This window comes from Balaenoptera ricei, chromosome 13 (genome assembly GCF_028023285.1).
Source record: "Balaenoptera ricei isolate mBalRic1 chromosome 13, mBalRic1.hap2, whole genome shotgun sequence".
In the NCBI taxonomy this organism is placed as follows: domain Eukaryota; kingdom Metazoa; phylum Chordata; class Mammalia; order Artiodactyla; family Balaenopteridae; genus Balaenoptera; species Balaenoptera ricei.
Window position 1 is genome coordinate 39563308 of NC_082651.1, and position 15821 is coordinate 39579128.

Genomic DNA, 15821 nt, shown 5'->3' on the forward strand with positions numbered 1-15821 from the left:
CAATGTCTACATCTGAAATGTTTAAGCCTGTCCAGCAGCTTTCACATTCCAAGCGGACAGTCTGAAAGACAAACTGATGTCACCTGAGTCTGAGCTTTTTAGAGAACAAACTGGAATCATCCTTCAACTACAGCACCCTTTAAACAAATGGTTGCATCCTTGAGTTATACAAATATGTCCCTATATCTTTTCACCCATTGTCCTTAGAAATAAAAACATATGATGTTGTGGAGGAGAGCCCTGGTAGAAAAAAGGAGATCCCCTAAGGAAGTTACAACAGTACTTCAGATGATGACTGAAAGAACGGAGGAGAGGAGAGAACAGATGCAAAAGCTATGTAGGGAGTGACATCAGTAGTACCTGGTGACTGGATGTGGGGAAGAGTGGTGGAAAGGAAAGAATAAAGCTAAATCCCAGGTTTTGGTTTGGGCAACTGAGTTGATGATAGAAATATAGAAGTAGGAAGATGCAGGTCTGAAGGGAAAAGTCATGTGTTTAATTATGAGCACATTGAGTTTTAGTTGCCTGAGAGATACCCAGGAAGGATGTTCAGTTAGCAGCTGTATATACAGATCTAGGACTCAGGAAAGAGGGAGGTGTGGGTTTCTGACAAAGAGCATATATGTGTTAGAGGAAGTCATAACTCAGTACATGTGCCAAGGATGGAACCCTGAATAATACACACATCCCAAAAGAGGAAGAGGTGAACACAGACTAAGAAAGAACTACCAGAGAGATAGGAAGAAAACACAAAAAGAGTGGTATCATAGAATATGGGAAATCAAAGAGTTTCAAGGTGGGAGAAGCCAACAGGATCAAATGCTGCAGAAAGATAAAATAAGACTGAAAAGTGTCTATTGAATTTGGCATTAAGAAATTTATTGGTAACTTGCATAAGAAATTATTTTGATGGGATAGTGAGTGGAAACTTGTCCAGCAGTTGAGAAATGGTTGGGGGTGAGGAAGGTGAGACATTGAGTATAGAAAGGAGGAAGTTGGCCATGAAAAGAAAGGAAATTGATTAGCTAGTAGTTAGGGCCGGAAAGGAACTATTGGAGTTTGGGTTTTTTTAATATTGGTATGCTGAGATGACTGACCCAAAGGAAAGAAAGACATTGAAGCTAGAACACAAAAAGGAAATTGATAAAAGCAGAGAGAATTTTGGGTGATTCAGGTGGAGGAATTACCCTCAGACAAGAGAAGTATGTGGCTTTCTCAGCCACATACAGAAGAAGAAAGATAGGTGCCAATAAATATCATTTACTCAGGAGAGTGGGGCAAGAAGTTTATTGAATTCATGTTTCCTGGTTTTTATTCATGTTAACCAAAGTGTGATCCACAGGCTACCTTCATCAGAATTACCTGAGGTATATATTTTATGAAGAATCCCAGCTCCCATCATGCAGAGAATAAGATTCAGGGAGTCTGGATTGGTGCTCAGGATCTGATCTTTAAACTATCACACATACCACCCCCAGGTAATGCTGATGCACGGTCATGGTAGAGAATCACTCCTTTCTTTTCTCAAGGACAATATTCCCCACCCACTATAGAAAGCCATCCCTCTCCCTGCTACCCAGCAGCCAGGGAATGGACATGTGACCTAGATTCACACATTTGGTTGCTCTCATCTGTGACTTTGACTCTTAAGGGGGTAAGGCAGAAACAGTTCAGAACTTTACTACTCGAAGTATAGTCTGGGAACCAGTAGCATCACCCAGAGCTTGTTAGAAATGCAGAATCTCAGACCCCATCCAGACCTACTGAATCTGCATTTTAACAAGAGACCCAAGTGATTCGTAGGCACATTAAAGTTTGAAGAGCACTGGCTTGGAAGTAGTAGTAGTGAAGTCGAGAGTTCAGCAGTAGCAACAACCAATGGAACAAGCAGAGATATCCTCACCAACTTGTTCTTCTGGCATGACCTTAGTCATGGGTTCTACTCCCCCGCCTTCCTTGGTTCATGCCTTTCTTGGTCAGCTATTCACACAACGCTGTGTAACAAACAAACACAAGATCTTAGTGACCTATAATAAAAAGCACTGTTTCTTGCTTGTGTACCAAAGGGTTGCCTGGGGATATCTGTGTCTTCAGTGAATGACTTGGCTGAGGTGACTTTTCTCCACAAGTTTTTCATTATTCTGGGACTGTCAGGTTACCCAATGCATGCTCCTTCCATGACGGAGGAAGGAAGCTCTCAGAGGTAAGTGGAAACACGAATCCTTTTTAAGGCTGCAGGAAACACGAATCCTTTTTAAGTGTGCAGTTCCTCCCACACTTCATTGGCCAAAGCAAATCACATGGGCCCATCCAACTTCATGCTTCTCCCATGGAGGCTGATGGAGGAGAAGTAATAAATATTTACTGAATGATAAACCTAACATATGATACCACCCCTTTTCTAAGCCTGGCTTCCAGCTTTCCCACTGGTTCTAGGACCCCTGCAAAATCCCTCCAGGAGGTTCCTTTTCTGCTGCAGCTAGCCAGAGCCAGCTTCTGTTGCCTGAAACCAAAAACCCTCACTGACTGATCCACAGGAGGAAGTCTAAGCCAAATGGAGGAGAAGGTGGAGACCCAGGATGCAGCTGTCAGACTTGGAAAAGAAGCACTTGGAGACTAAGTGCACACGATGGTGAGATGGCATGAAGGGGTGAGTGGAGAAATAGGAGGTTTTGACTGGAGACCAAGTTATTGGTGTTTAGAAGGTCCAGGGTGTGGCTACAGGAGTTTAAAAGGCCTCAGGTGTGGCTACAGGAGTGAGTTCCTAAAACAGGTCTCCTTATGCGCTTACTAAAAACCCCTAGGATGGAGACAAAAGCTGAATTAGAGAGAAGGTGGGCCAGATGCCACATTCTCCCTGCACACTAACCAGATGAGTGACAAGGAGGGCAATATGGACATCAAAGGGACGGGGGAAGGGAAGTCAATGGTTTTCTGAGTGCCAAGCACTGTGATGGGTATTTTACAATCATTGCCTCCTCTAATCTTCACAACAATTTGACAAAGCATTTTACAGATGAGGAATCCAAGGTCAATAAGTTAAATAATTTGCCCAAAATAACCCAGTCAGTAAGAGTGGGTGATGTATGGCTCCAAGCCCAGTCTGACTACACAGTCTATGCCTCTTCCTGTTTAACCATGTGGTGTAGAAGCTTCCAGTGGGGCAGTAGGACCAAGCACAGCCCAACTCCTAGTCCAGTTGCAAGTGGAACATGGGAAACTGTCAACCTTCCCTGCAGAGGCTACAAGGACAGCCATGTCCTCAGGAGCAAACTGGGTATCAGTTGAGGGCGGAATGAGGTGAGTGGCTGTGGGGACGAGGGAAGGCTTTCAACAGTTGTGGGATAGGTTTTGGAGAAGGAGGTCAGCAGGAAGAAGAGCTAAAGAAGACTTGCAGAAATATGCAGAGGAAAGCCCTGCAGCAACAGGAAATGGGAGGAGCTTACCTGTGTGGATGTGGCTGAAATGAAGAAACTTAGAGGTATGGAACTAGTTTCCATCAAAGAAAATTTTCTATAGGGGAACAAGAGGGATCTAGTTAAATCTTTAATCTGAGCGTTTCATGTCTCTATTCAAAACCTCACAAGGGCTTTCAACATCACTCAGAATAAAATCCGAAGTCCTAACCAGGGCCTACAAGAGCCTACATGATCTGGCTCCTACCCGGATACCTCCAGATCTAAACTTCTGCCCATCCTTCTTGCTTACCCCACTCCAGCCACGCTGGCCTCCTCACTGTTCCACAATATGCAAAGCCCACTCCCACTTCAGGGCCCTTGCACCTGCTGTTCCCACTGCTGGAACACACTACCACAGAGTCTCTGCTCATTGTATCAGACAGGCCTTCTCTAGTAACCCAATACACCCACACCCTTACCTATGCTTTATTTTTCTTCTTATCACTACCCAAAATTTGTTTGTTATTGTCTTGTTTATTCCCCACCCCACCCCCCATTAGGATGCAAGCTCCATGAGAGAAGGAATTTTTTTGTCTGTTTTGCATGCCATTGTATGCCTAGTGCCTAAAACAGTCTGGCACAAAAAATGTGCTAGGTAAACATTGTTGAATGAAATGAATGGAGATTGAATTGAATTAGCCAGTCAAAAGTTTCTGAATAGAACCTCAGAATAAGTTTGGTTTCACTGAAGCTGATAAAGATGTCTGCCTACTAGGGAACCTTTAACTTCCTCTCCCACCTGGCTCCTGGGGGTATTAGGTGAGCAGAAAGTGAGGTGCATCTCAGGTGCTTGAGTGGGTGGAGGGGAAGCTGATTACAACCTGCAGTTGACTCCTGGTGGCAAACTCTCCCTTAGGAGGAGTCATTTCCACTGATGGCTAAGTTAATCCATTAATAGCTTCATTTTTATAATGCTTTTATAATCAAAAAAAGAAATTATAAAAGTTAATATATGGCATATGTAGAGAGAAGTTTTGTTTTATACATGTATACGTGTGTCTGTGTGTATATATATATAATAATTTTAGTAGATGATAGATCAGTGAGGACAACATAGACTACGCAAAAAGTTTCTATTCCTGTAAGTGCAAAATTACTGTCTCAACTCACTGATCCCCTTGAGGGTTGCTACCACATTACTGGATCACAACTGGTTGCTACTATCAGCATTTGGGTAGGTAACAGTGGTGGTAGGCAGATCAAATTTAGTGAAGAGAAGTACATATTGTTGAGTTCATACATAGTATCCATCCCCACCACTAGGACCACTTTGTTCAGGTGTCCATATGAGCACGCTCTGGACTGCATTCTAGGCACCTGCTACCCATAGAAATTTTCTGTTTCTCCACTGAGTTCCATGAGCTACTACTTTCCTCTCCCCCAGTATTAATTGAAATCTTACTGCCTTTTGCCTTATCTTGGTCTGATGATCGATTCCAAATACCCCATATTTCTTCAAGGGCCTTTCGCTTGGGACACACTCTCAGGTAACAATTTCTGTTCCAATTGGTGTTCTTTGATTATAAGCAATAGAAATGACTCTGGTCAACTTAATTTAAAGAGAAATTTATTGAAAAGATATAGTCTAGCTCACATACTACATGAATCAGAACTACCCAGTCAACTCACAGAATCGTGAAAGGTAATAAATCGTTGATTTAAGCCATTAAATTTTGAGGTGGTTTGTTACCCAGCAACAGATAACAAAGCATCCACCTTATATAAAATAGTAGAAGAAAGATACAGGGAAAATTAAGATGTATAGTTCTGAATAGATATTTATTCACATATATAATTACATATGTATATGCATAATGTGAGGAAAATAAGATGACTCCTAGTGTCCTCATTTCTGTAGCTGGGCACAAGCTACACAGCACTACTATGATTCTATAATGTCTATTTCATGTTCCCTTTCAGCAGACATCTCAACCAGCTGGGCTTTTTTACTCTTGGGGTGACCCAAACCACAATTTCTGAGGGGTCCTTCCCATATAGGGTTGCTGTAGTCTTTCACTGACTTTTATTACAGCATATGTCATTGTTAGGAAGTGTTCCAGAGGATCACTTGTGTTCCAGACATATTCTTCTCTCACTCAATGTTGTGGCAGTGTTCCTATTTCTCTTTGATAAAAGTATTTCCCTTTGGAAATCCCCAGCCAAACAGTTACCTCCTTTTTGTCCTGTTAATCCAGGTGCATAAGGAGCACAAAATGGTCAGGTGACAGTTTCGACTTTCGGTTCGGTGGAACCCTTGTTTTGTCCAGTGGTGGAAACACTAATTCCTTGGGTACTAAGACCTCTAAACCAACAGGGCCAAAAATTGAAGGAACAAGAAGCAAACATTTAGATTTAATATTGAAAAGTAACACTACCACTTTCACCCCTTTGGCTCTCAGATCCATGTATTCTGACTGTATGGGAAAGAGCACTGTATATTAGTTATTAGTTCAGAGCATGTATAGCACCCACCCCTTTCCCCTGACTGCCCCAGTTTTTTGCCTGCTGGTTCAATAACTGAGTCTTAATTGGCCAGTTAACCATTCTATAAGCTCAGCTGTTTCTGGTGGTGAGGTACATGATAAGACCACGAATTTCTGTCTGTACTAGCCCATTGCCTTCTCTGCTAGCTAGAAACAATGTTGTGCAGAATACCATGACCAGGAATAAGGCATCCAGTAATTTCAAGGATGGTGTTTGTAGCAGAAGCATGAGGCTAGAGGTGTGGATTGAGCGATAGTTGGGTGTAAGATGCAAGTAGAGATCTAGATGAACTACTTCGAAACACATCAAAAAAAATTGGTGGATACATAGAGGAATGGACAGATAATGTGAAATAAAGCAAATATAGCAAATGTTAATTGTAGGATCTAGGTGGTGTGTATATGCATGCTCGCTGTACAAATCTTTCAATTTTTCTATATGTTTGAAAATTTTTATAAAATGTTGAAAAACAATAGTTTTGCCTGGAATATTGGCCCTGATTTATTTAACTGAATTCTGCCTCCCAGAGCTGTTAGAGCCCAATTTTGTACATATTACTTCTGCTTGATGATGAAGTACTGTTAGGCATACCCTACTTCAGGGCATGATATAACCAAATAACACTCGGTTCATGATGATAATTCAGCTTCCATGGTCATTTGGTGTACTATAGTCAATGTAATCTCTATCACCCTCTAGCAACCTACAGTCTCAAAAAGAAAATAGTGATTTTCCCAGTAGGATTTTGTTTTGCTCCAAAATCTTAAGGGGCTACACTGTGATTCTTAATCTAGACTTTCACAAGTTTTACAGAGTGTCTCAATCTGCCACAAATACTTCAAGCACCTTTAGATATTTTGGGTCAAAACAGCTGGATGCCAGAGTAGCTTAAACAAGCTGAAGTTTTCTCTTACTCTGGATTTGATCCAAATCAAGTAACCCTTCCAAGTTATTTAATCAGTGGGTTGGAGTATGGATTACTCAGTAAATGTGGTATATGTTGCCTCAAAAACCCAGAATGATGCTATATATTGAATCTTAAAGGTAGGGATGCAAGGTGTTTTTTTATTTTGCAATTTATTTTTTAATTTGAAGATGACCTCTCAACATTCCCTGGGCCACTGGAGTCCCAGACTCCTTGAGTCTTTCCTTGAGGTGACACCTTGGAATTTTCTGTAGGATTTCCCAGCCACTCCCTAGTATGCATATATCTTATCAGGGAATTGAGGATACCTGCTTACTGCTCTGCAGTCTTATCAGAATGAATGTCATCAATGTATTGAATCAATGCAATATCCAATAGGATGGTGAGATAATCATGTCCATATAGTCCAAATTATGACCCAATGCTGAACCGAAGTAGCTCTGAACCAAGTGAAGAGAGGTATACAACTGACCTTCCAGGTGAAAGCAATTGCTTCTCCTGTTCTCTGCTCTTCCGGAGATAGAAAAAAGGCAATTTCAAGATCAATAGCAGCCTACCAGATACCAGGGGCTGTACTGATTTTTCTCTGATAAAGAGATCACATTTGAATCAGCAGTTACAATCAAATTTATCATCTGATTAAGCTTATGGTAATCCAATAAAAATATCAAACACATCAAACAGGTGAGTGAAATGGAGATGTGATAAGAATCACCAATTATAAGTATTCCAAGTCTTTGATGGTGCCTAGTCACCTAAATTCCCCCAAGGGACTTGATATTGTCTTTAGTTTATAATTTTGGTAGGGAAGTAACTCTTAAGAACTTCCATTTGGGACTCCCCTGGTGGCGCAGTGGTTAAGAATCCGCCTGCCAATGCAGGGGACACGGGTTTGATCCCTGGTCCGAAAAGATCCCACATGCCGCAGAACAACTAAGCCCGTGCGCCACAACTACTGAGCCTGTGCTCTAGAGCCCGCAAGCCACAACTACTGAGCCCACATGCCACAACTACTGAAGCCCATGTGCCTAGAGCCTGTGCTCCACAACAAGAGAAGCCACCACAATGAGAAGTCCGCGACTGCAACTAATAGTAGCCCCCACTCGCCACAACTAGAGAAAGCCTGCATGCAGCAACAAAGACCCAACCCAGGCAAAAATAATAAATTTTAAAAAAATTGTTTTTAAGGGACATTCCATTTGGTTCTTTCTACCATAATAGACGTTATTTCATGGGTCAGAGAGCAAAGTATATTTTTTTATCTGGAGCTAAATATCTCTACTCCAACTATAAACTCAAGAACTAGGAAAATAAACACAGATGGATTTAAAGACCCATTGGGCCCTTGTGAGAAGAATGATAACCAAACTCCATCACATAGCTCTCATAAGCCCCACACTGACTGGCAGACCACAGTGGAACTCAAGTTCCTTAAGGGATTAACTCTGGCTCTGAGCTAGTAACTAATAATTCCTGAGAGGTCTGGGTGTTTCTCTTTCCCTAGCTTCAGTTGCCACAGTAAGTAGGCATGAGTCCCTTTGGGAAAGACTAAGAAAAAGAGTTTTGTAGGTATCTAAGTTATCAAATGGTACTTCCACAAGGGTTCCTGATCTCTCCTTCATTCAAGGGGTCCTAGGACATTGAAATGATTCAGAAACGGAAAGAAGGTAAGAGGCCATGACTCTTCACTGCGATGGCTTATGTCAGGACTCTTTTCATACACCTAAAGTGTTTTTCCTGTTATTGCAATTTTAGTAGAACCTCAGTGGGCTCTTTGTTTTGGCCCTAAATACCCCATGTTAGGCATTATCAAAGTTTTCTGTGGGTCAAATTATCCTGATTACCACTCTAGCCTTGCTGCCTATTGTGGTAGCCATGCTCACCTTTTTCCGTTGGTTAAGTGCCAGGCTATAGCCTCTGCCATTCTGAGATATGATTATCTCCACTGAAATCAAGGAATGCATTTCAATAGCAGAATATCTCACCTCATCCACAGCTTACAGAGGACAGCTACTATGGTTCCTTTTAGAGATATGGGGCTCTCCGCAACAGTGTATTTTTCTATGCCATAATGAAGGGGATGTTCTCTGAGACTTCTTAAGTGATTTAATTAGGAGAGGGGTGAGTGAATGATAAATCCACATTTAATAAATCCACTCCAGAATACCAAAATACCAAAGTCTTCGGATTTCTCTATGTCATACTGAAGAGCTTCTGGTATCTAAACAACTTCATGTAGCATAAGCCACACCAGGTTTCAATCAACCAACTAAGCCGTTAGAGCCTCTAAAATTAATTTAGACCAACAGAATCATGTCCCTAATCTCTTGAACTCCATGTTCACATATATTATACATTTTGTGTTGAAATAAATTAGCAAAATTTTGCAATTCTCTTGCTAAGTGATTTTTGACTTTGTAATTGGTCCCCTGGGACATGGGACAATATGACATATGTCTGAATGTAATGAGAGGGGATAGGAGGGGTGTGAAGAGAATGGGCATTCACTTGCAAGGAAACTATCTCAGGTAAAGTCATAAGAAAGGCTTTTCAACCAGGGCAGGAATAGGCACATCAGACAAAGGCAGGGAAGGGGGGCTTCTTCTGCTATGAAGAGAAGCTCAGTGGGGTTTAAGGTACTTGGTATCAGCCAGATCCTCCAGCTTTCCCATTCCAATCTCATAGTACCACCCTTTCGCAACTGATGCCCTAACTTTTGCCTAAAAGATTAGATAAGACTAAGGGTTCAGTTTATGTTAATCCAGAAACCCACTCAGCCATGTGGGACTACAGTGAAGAGATTCTTTTAGAGCAGTCAGTAAGAACTCTTTGATTCTCTAACTATGCCTCGAGGCAAGAATTTAACACCCATAGGCTTTCATTTTCTTTCTTTAAGCAGAGTTAGAAATAGCCAGTCCAAGCCACAACCTTTATATTTCTCTGCTCTTCACATGGTCTATCACAGCAACCACTTTGATCATTAAGGTATTGTCTTTTTTTTTTAATATTTATTTATTTATTTAGGCTGCACCAGGTCTTAGTTGTGGCATGCGGGATCCTTTAGTTATGGCATGCAGCCTTCTTAGTTGCAGCATGCATGTGGGATCTAGTTCCCCTACCAGGGATCAAACCTGGGCCCCCTGCATTGGGAGCGCAGAGCCTTACCCACTGGACCACCAGGGAAGTCCCACAGTATTGTCTTCAATATGTACTTTTCACTCCAGACAACCACAGATGATAGTTGAAGTAATTGTTCACCACTGTGTATGATGCAACATTCTAGCAACCCATTCTCTGATGTGAAACACCCAGGTCAAATGACCAATCCCACTTTCCCATTTCACGGAGGTAGTATTGTCTGCAGTCACAGCTGCTATTGGTCAGGATTATTTGCTTTAGCCAGCAGAATCTACTCTAGCATGTTTTAATAAAGAGAGATTTGCTATATAATATTGTCTTAAGAATTTCCAGGAAATTGGGGGTGATAACGCAGCCAGGAGAAACACCCAACCTCACCGTGGAAGGTCCCAGTGGACATTCTACTGCTACCACTACCTTTTATAGACATGTACGAGGCTGGAGAAAGACAGTAGAAAGGAACTCCAACACAGCTTCCCCCAAAAGAATCAAATGCTTCCACCACATGATATGCATAACCACTTTCACATAGCTCACTTCTAGCAACTAATCCTGCACAGGTGTATTAACTTGGATGAACTAATTGGAGTCTAGGATTTTGTTTTAGTTTTCCATCCCTGCTTCTATGGGAAAGCATGCTAGAAGAGGGATGCAACGGATATTGAATGACCCAATCTTCATTCCTGCAGCAATGAGAAACACCTTCTGCCCAGTAAATATACTCCTGATAGTCTACCTCATGGAAACAAAAGAACTCACATGTAAGGATTTATGGAAGGGTGTCTATTACAGATGCTTTTGTAGCAGCAAAAATCCATAAACAAAGTGAAGGCCCAACACTAAGAACATGGCTGAATTATTTACAGTCCATGCACATCTCTGAATGCTATAATTAAAAGGAAGGAAATAGAGTTCTATAAGGTGACTTGGAGCAATTTCCTTAGGATGTTGACAAAAAAGCAAGATAAAAAAAAAAAAGTACATATGATCTTGTTTCTGTCAAAAAAAATTAAAAGGAAACCATATATAATGCTTAATGTACATGATTATATGAATATAATAAAAACTGTAGAAAAACAGGCAGTGAGTTTAGAACATGGGTTATCAGAGGAGATATGGGGTGATATATGTGTGAGGGAAGGGAAGACTATACCAAGGAAGAAAGAAGAAAGGAAAGGAGACGTTTGAAAATTACATGATGGATTCCTGGAAGGTGGCAGTAGTAGCATCAGCATAGTTTTTCAACCTCTACAAATCTCCACATAACAACAGCAGAACAACTAGATAGCAAAACCAACATACATGAAAAATACTTACAACTAGGATTGCCAGATTTAACAAATAAAAATACAGGCTGCCCAGTTAAATTCAAATTTCGGTAAACAATAAATAATTTTTTAGTATAAGTATGTCCCAAATATTGCATGGAAATAGAAACTCTAGATCTAAATGGGGGAGGGGAACAGAACCAGAAAACCCCAGAAAGCAAACCACCGTATTTCTGAACACTACACAGAAACAACAGAAGAGGGAGCTCTATGAAATTAGAAAAACTTTCCTGAACTCCATCTTATTTCTTTATAAGTTCAGGAAAACTAATTTCACACAAAAATAAGGAACAGAATACGTAGTTTCAAAGTCAAATCTCACGCAAAATTATTATAAGAAAAAAGGGAATAAGAAGCATAAAACATCCCAAAGACAACAAAAGCATGCCAAAAAGACATGCCCACAAAAGTTGTAACATACTATTTCAAAATAAATATTAAGAAAATTATAGAAAACACAGAAAACTACATAAATCAGAAAAACTCAGAAATGAGGTGACCAAACTCAAGGAAGAATAAGAATCAAAAGGAAAAAAATCATTTCATAAATGAAAACTAAACAAGAAAGAACACAAGAGCAAGTAAATACAAGATAATATCTGAAGAGAAATAGAAAGTGAAAAAGAGGAAAAATTTTTTTAAATAAAAAAGAAATGAAGAGAGAGAAAGGTAAAGGAGATCAAACACACAGGGAATAGGAATTCCTAAAGGAGAAAACCAAAGCAAGGACATAGAACAAGTGCTACAACTTATAAATTAAAAAATAAAACAAATAACAACAACAACAACTCTTTCCTGAATATAGAAAAGATTTGAAACTGCACATGCAAAAGAGCATACCACGCAGTTGAGGTTATTGACCCAGAGGAAACAGTACCACACATTATTTAAATTATTGGACTTTAAAGAAAAAGAGAAAGTCTCAATGTCTAGAAAAAAGAGCATGTGATTTTTAAGGAAAAGGAAATTAGATTATCATCAGAATTTTTTTTAGAAATAAAATTTTTTTAAATTAATTAATTAATTAATTTATGGCTGTGTTGGGTCTTCATTTCTGTGCGATGGCTTTCTCTAGTTGTGGCAAGCGGGGGCCACTCCTCATTGCGGTGTGCGGGCCTCTCACTATCGCAGCCTCTCTTGTTCCGGAGCACAGGCTCCAGACTCGCAGGCTCAGTAGTTGTGGCTCACGGGCCCAGTTGCTCCACGGCATGTGGGATCTTCCCAGACCAGGGCTCGAACCCGTGTCCCCTGCATTGGCAGGCACATTCTCAACCACTGCGCCACCAGGGAAGCCCCAGAATTTTTAAACAATGCTTTACACCAGGAAAAAGAGAGAGAGAGAGAGAAAAGGAGTAACATAAGCTACTCAAGGAAAGAAAATGTGAAACAAGGGTTTTATATCCCCCCCAAATTACTTTCAGATATAAAGGACATAGAGAAACTATTATGAACATGTGAAGACCAGGGAATATTATTCTTATGAGCCCTTCCTGGAAAAATCTATCAGAGAAAGAGCTTCAGACCACCAAAATAACTAGAGAGTCACTGATATAAGGGCAGATGTTAGGCACTCAATATATAATTACCTGTAGAACTATGAATAAATGAGAGTTAAAAGATAGAGTATCATATATAATGAATATGTACTCTGACAATGTAAATATGTCAGTGTCTTCTTTATTTTTAATTTTTAAAAATAGCTTTATTGGGCTTCCCTGGTGGCGCAGTGGTTGAGAATCTGCCTGCCAATGCAGGGGACATGGGTTCGAGCCCTGGTCTGGGAGGATCCCACATGCCCCGGATCTACTAGGCCCGTGAGCCACAACTACTGAGCCTGCGCGACTGGAGCCTGTGCTCTGCAACAAGAGAGGCCGCGATAGTGAGAGGCCCGTGCACCGCGATGAAGAGTGGCCTCTGCTTGCCACTAGAGAAAGCCCTTGCACAGAAACTAAGACCCAACACAGCCAAAAATAAATAAATAAATAAATTTAAAAAAAAAAAAAAATAGCTTTATTGAGTTATAATTCATATGCTCTACAGTTCATCCATTTAAAGTATACAATTTAATGGCTTTTAACATATTTACAGAGTTGTGCAACCATCACCACAATCAAATTTAGAACATTTTCATTATCCCCAAAAGAAATCCCATACCTCTTTACTGTTATTTCCTAAACCTCCCAGCCAAACCCCCTAGCCCCAGGTAACTACTAATGTGCTTTCTGACTCTGTAGGTTTGTCTACTCTGGACATTTCATATAAATGGAATCATACATCATGTGATCCTTTGTGACTGACTACTTTGTAGTCAGATAGTACAGTTCACTCTTGAACAACACAGGTTTGAACTCTTTGAACTGTCCTCGGGTCCGCTTATATGTGGATTTTTTTTCAATAAATACTACGTAGTATTACTTGATCTGCAGTTGGTTGAATCCCCAGATGGTTGAATCCTCTGGAGCCGCAGGTCCGGAGGGCAGATTATGAAGTTATATATGGATTTTCTGCTGCTGGGGGTTCGGCACCCCAACCCCAGCAGTTGTTCAAGGGTCAACTATACAAGTTTTTGTGTGCACACTTTTTTGTGTGTTCTCATTTCTCTTAGGTAGATTCCTAGGAATGGAATTGCTGGGTCATATGGCAACTCTATGTTTAACTTTTTGAGGAACTGCCAGACTATTTTTCAAAGCAGTTTACACCATTTTATATTTCCACCAGCAATGTATAAGGATGCTGACTTCTCATCTTTTCGGATAATAGCCATCCCAGTAGGTGTGTAGTGATGTCTCATTGTGGTTCTCATTTACATTTCTCCAATGGTTAATGATGCTGAACATTTATTCATGTTCTTATTGTCCATTTGTACATCTTCCTTGGAGAAATGTCTATTCATATCCAATGCTTATTTTTAAATTGGATTATTTGTCCTTTTCAATATTGGATTGTAATAGTTCTTTATAAATTCTAACTACAAGTCCCTTATCAGATACATGATTTGCAAATATTTTCTCCCATTCTGTAGGTTGTCTTTTCACTTTCTTGATGGCATCCTTTGAAGTACAAAAGTTTTTAGTTTTTTTTAATATAAATGTATTTATTTACTTAATTTTGGCTGCGTTGCGTATTCATTGCTGCATGTGGGCTTTCTCTAGTTGTGGTAAGCGGGGGCTACTCTTCGTTGTGGTGCGCAGGCTTCTCATTGAGGTGGCTTCTCTTGTTGCAGAGCATGGGCTCTAGGTGTGCGGGCTTCAGTAGTTGTGGTGCAAGGGCTCAGTAGTTGTGGCTCACGGGCTTAGTTGCTCCGTGGCATGTGGAATATTCCCAGACCAGGGCTTGAACCTGTGACCCCTGCACTGGCAGGCAGATTCTTAACCACTGTGCCATCAGGGAAGTTCCCAAAAGTTTTTAGTTTTAATGATGTCAGTTTACCTATTTTTTCTTGCTTGTTCTCTTGATGTCATATCTAAGAAACTGTTGACTAATCCAAGGTCATAAAGATTTGCACCTATGTTATCTTTTGAGTTTGTTTTACCATTTTAGCTCTTACATTTTTATCTTTGATCCATGTTAATTTTTTTCTATGGCATAAAGAGGTTCAATTTCATTCTTTTGAATGTGGGATCCAGTTGTCCTGGTAGAACAACTCTTTTTTTTAATGGTGAGAGAGAACAGAGAAGGATTATGCAAATTTTAAGTGTTTTCAGCAATTATATTGGTGGTAGTAGTAGAATTGTTATTCTGACAGTCATATGTGTAATATGGGATAAAAATAATGAGTAATTTGTCATCCCCTATATCCTTGAGAACCAGGATTCTCAGCATAAAAGAAAGAAGGCTATCATAATAGAGAAGAGGTTAAACAAGTTCTATAGTCTTTCATTGGAATTATAAATACTAATATGAATTCATGAATTATTTAGCTCTGTCTGCTGAAAAAGCCTAAAGATAATAAGCAACTATGTAACAAGGAGCATCCCTTAGTATCTAGACTCTTGTCTTGAAATACCATTTCTCACTAAAAAAAATAAGGACTTCTGGGGAGTTCCCTGATGGTCCAGTAGTTAAGACGCGGTGCTTTCACTGCTGTGGCCTGGGTTCAATCCCTGGTTTGGGAAGTAAGATCCCAGAAGCCGTGAGGTGGGGGGAAAAAAAAAACAAATCAGGACTTCTGAAGAAATATCTCATCTCAAGTCTGGGGCAAGTAAATGTATAAGATGAACCTGGAGCATCTTGTAATGCCAGATTGCAAGGAAGCTACTGAAGACTATTAGGATTATGTCAAAAGGACTCAAGAGCCAATTTGAGGAGGTTCTCACTGGCCATAAGACTATTTGAGCTTCAATAATGATAATAATTGCAATGGATTGAAATTCATCAAATATGTCTAAATCTACAAGTTCATAATGATACTTTTAAAAACAAGAATTGGTCACCTTCAGAGAATAATAGGGAACCGATTTATTATCTTGAAACTGGTAAATAAAAGGA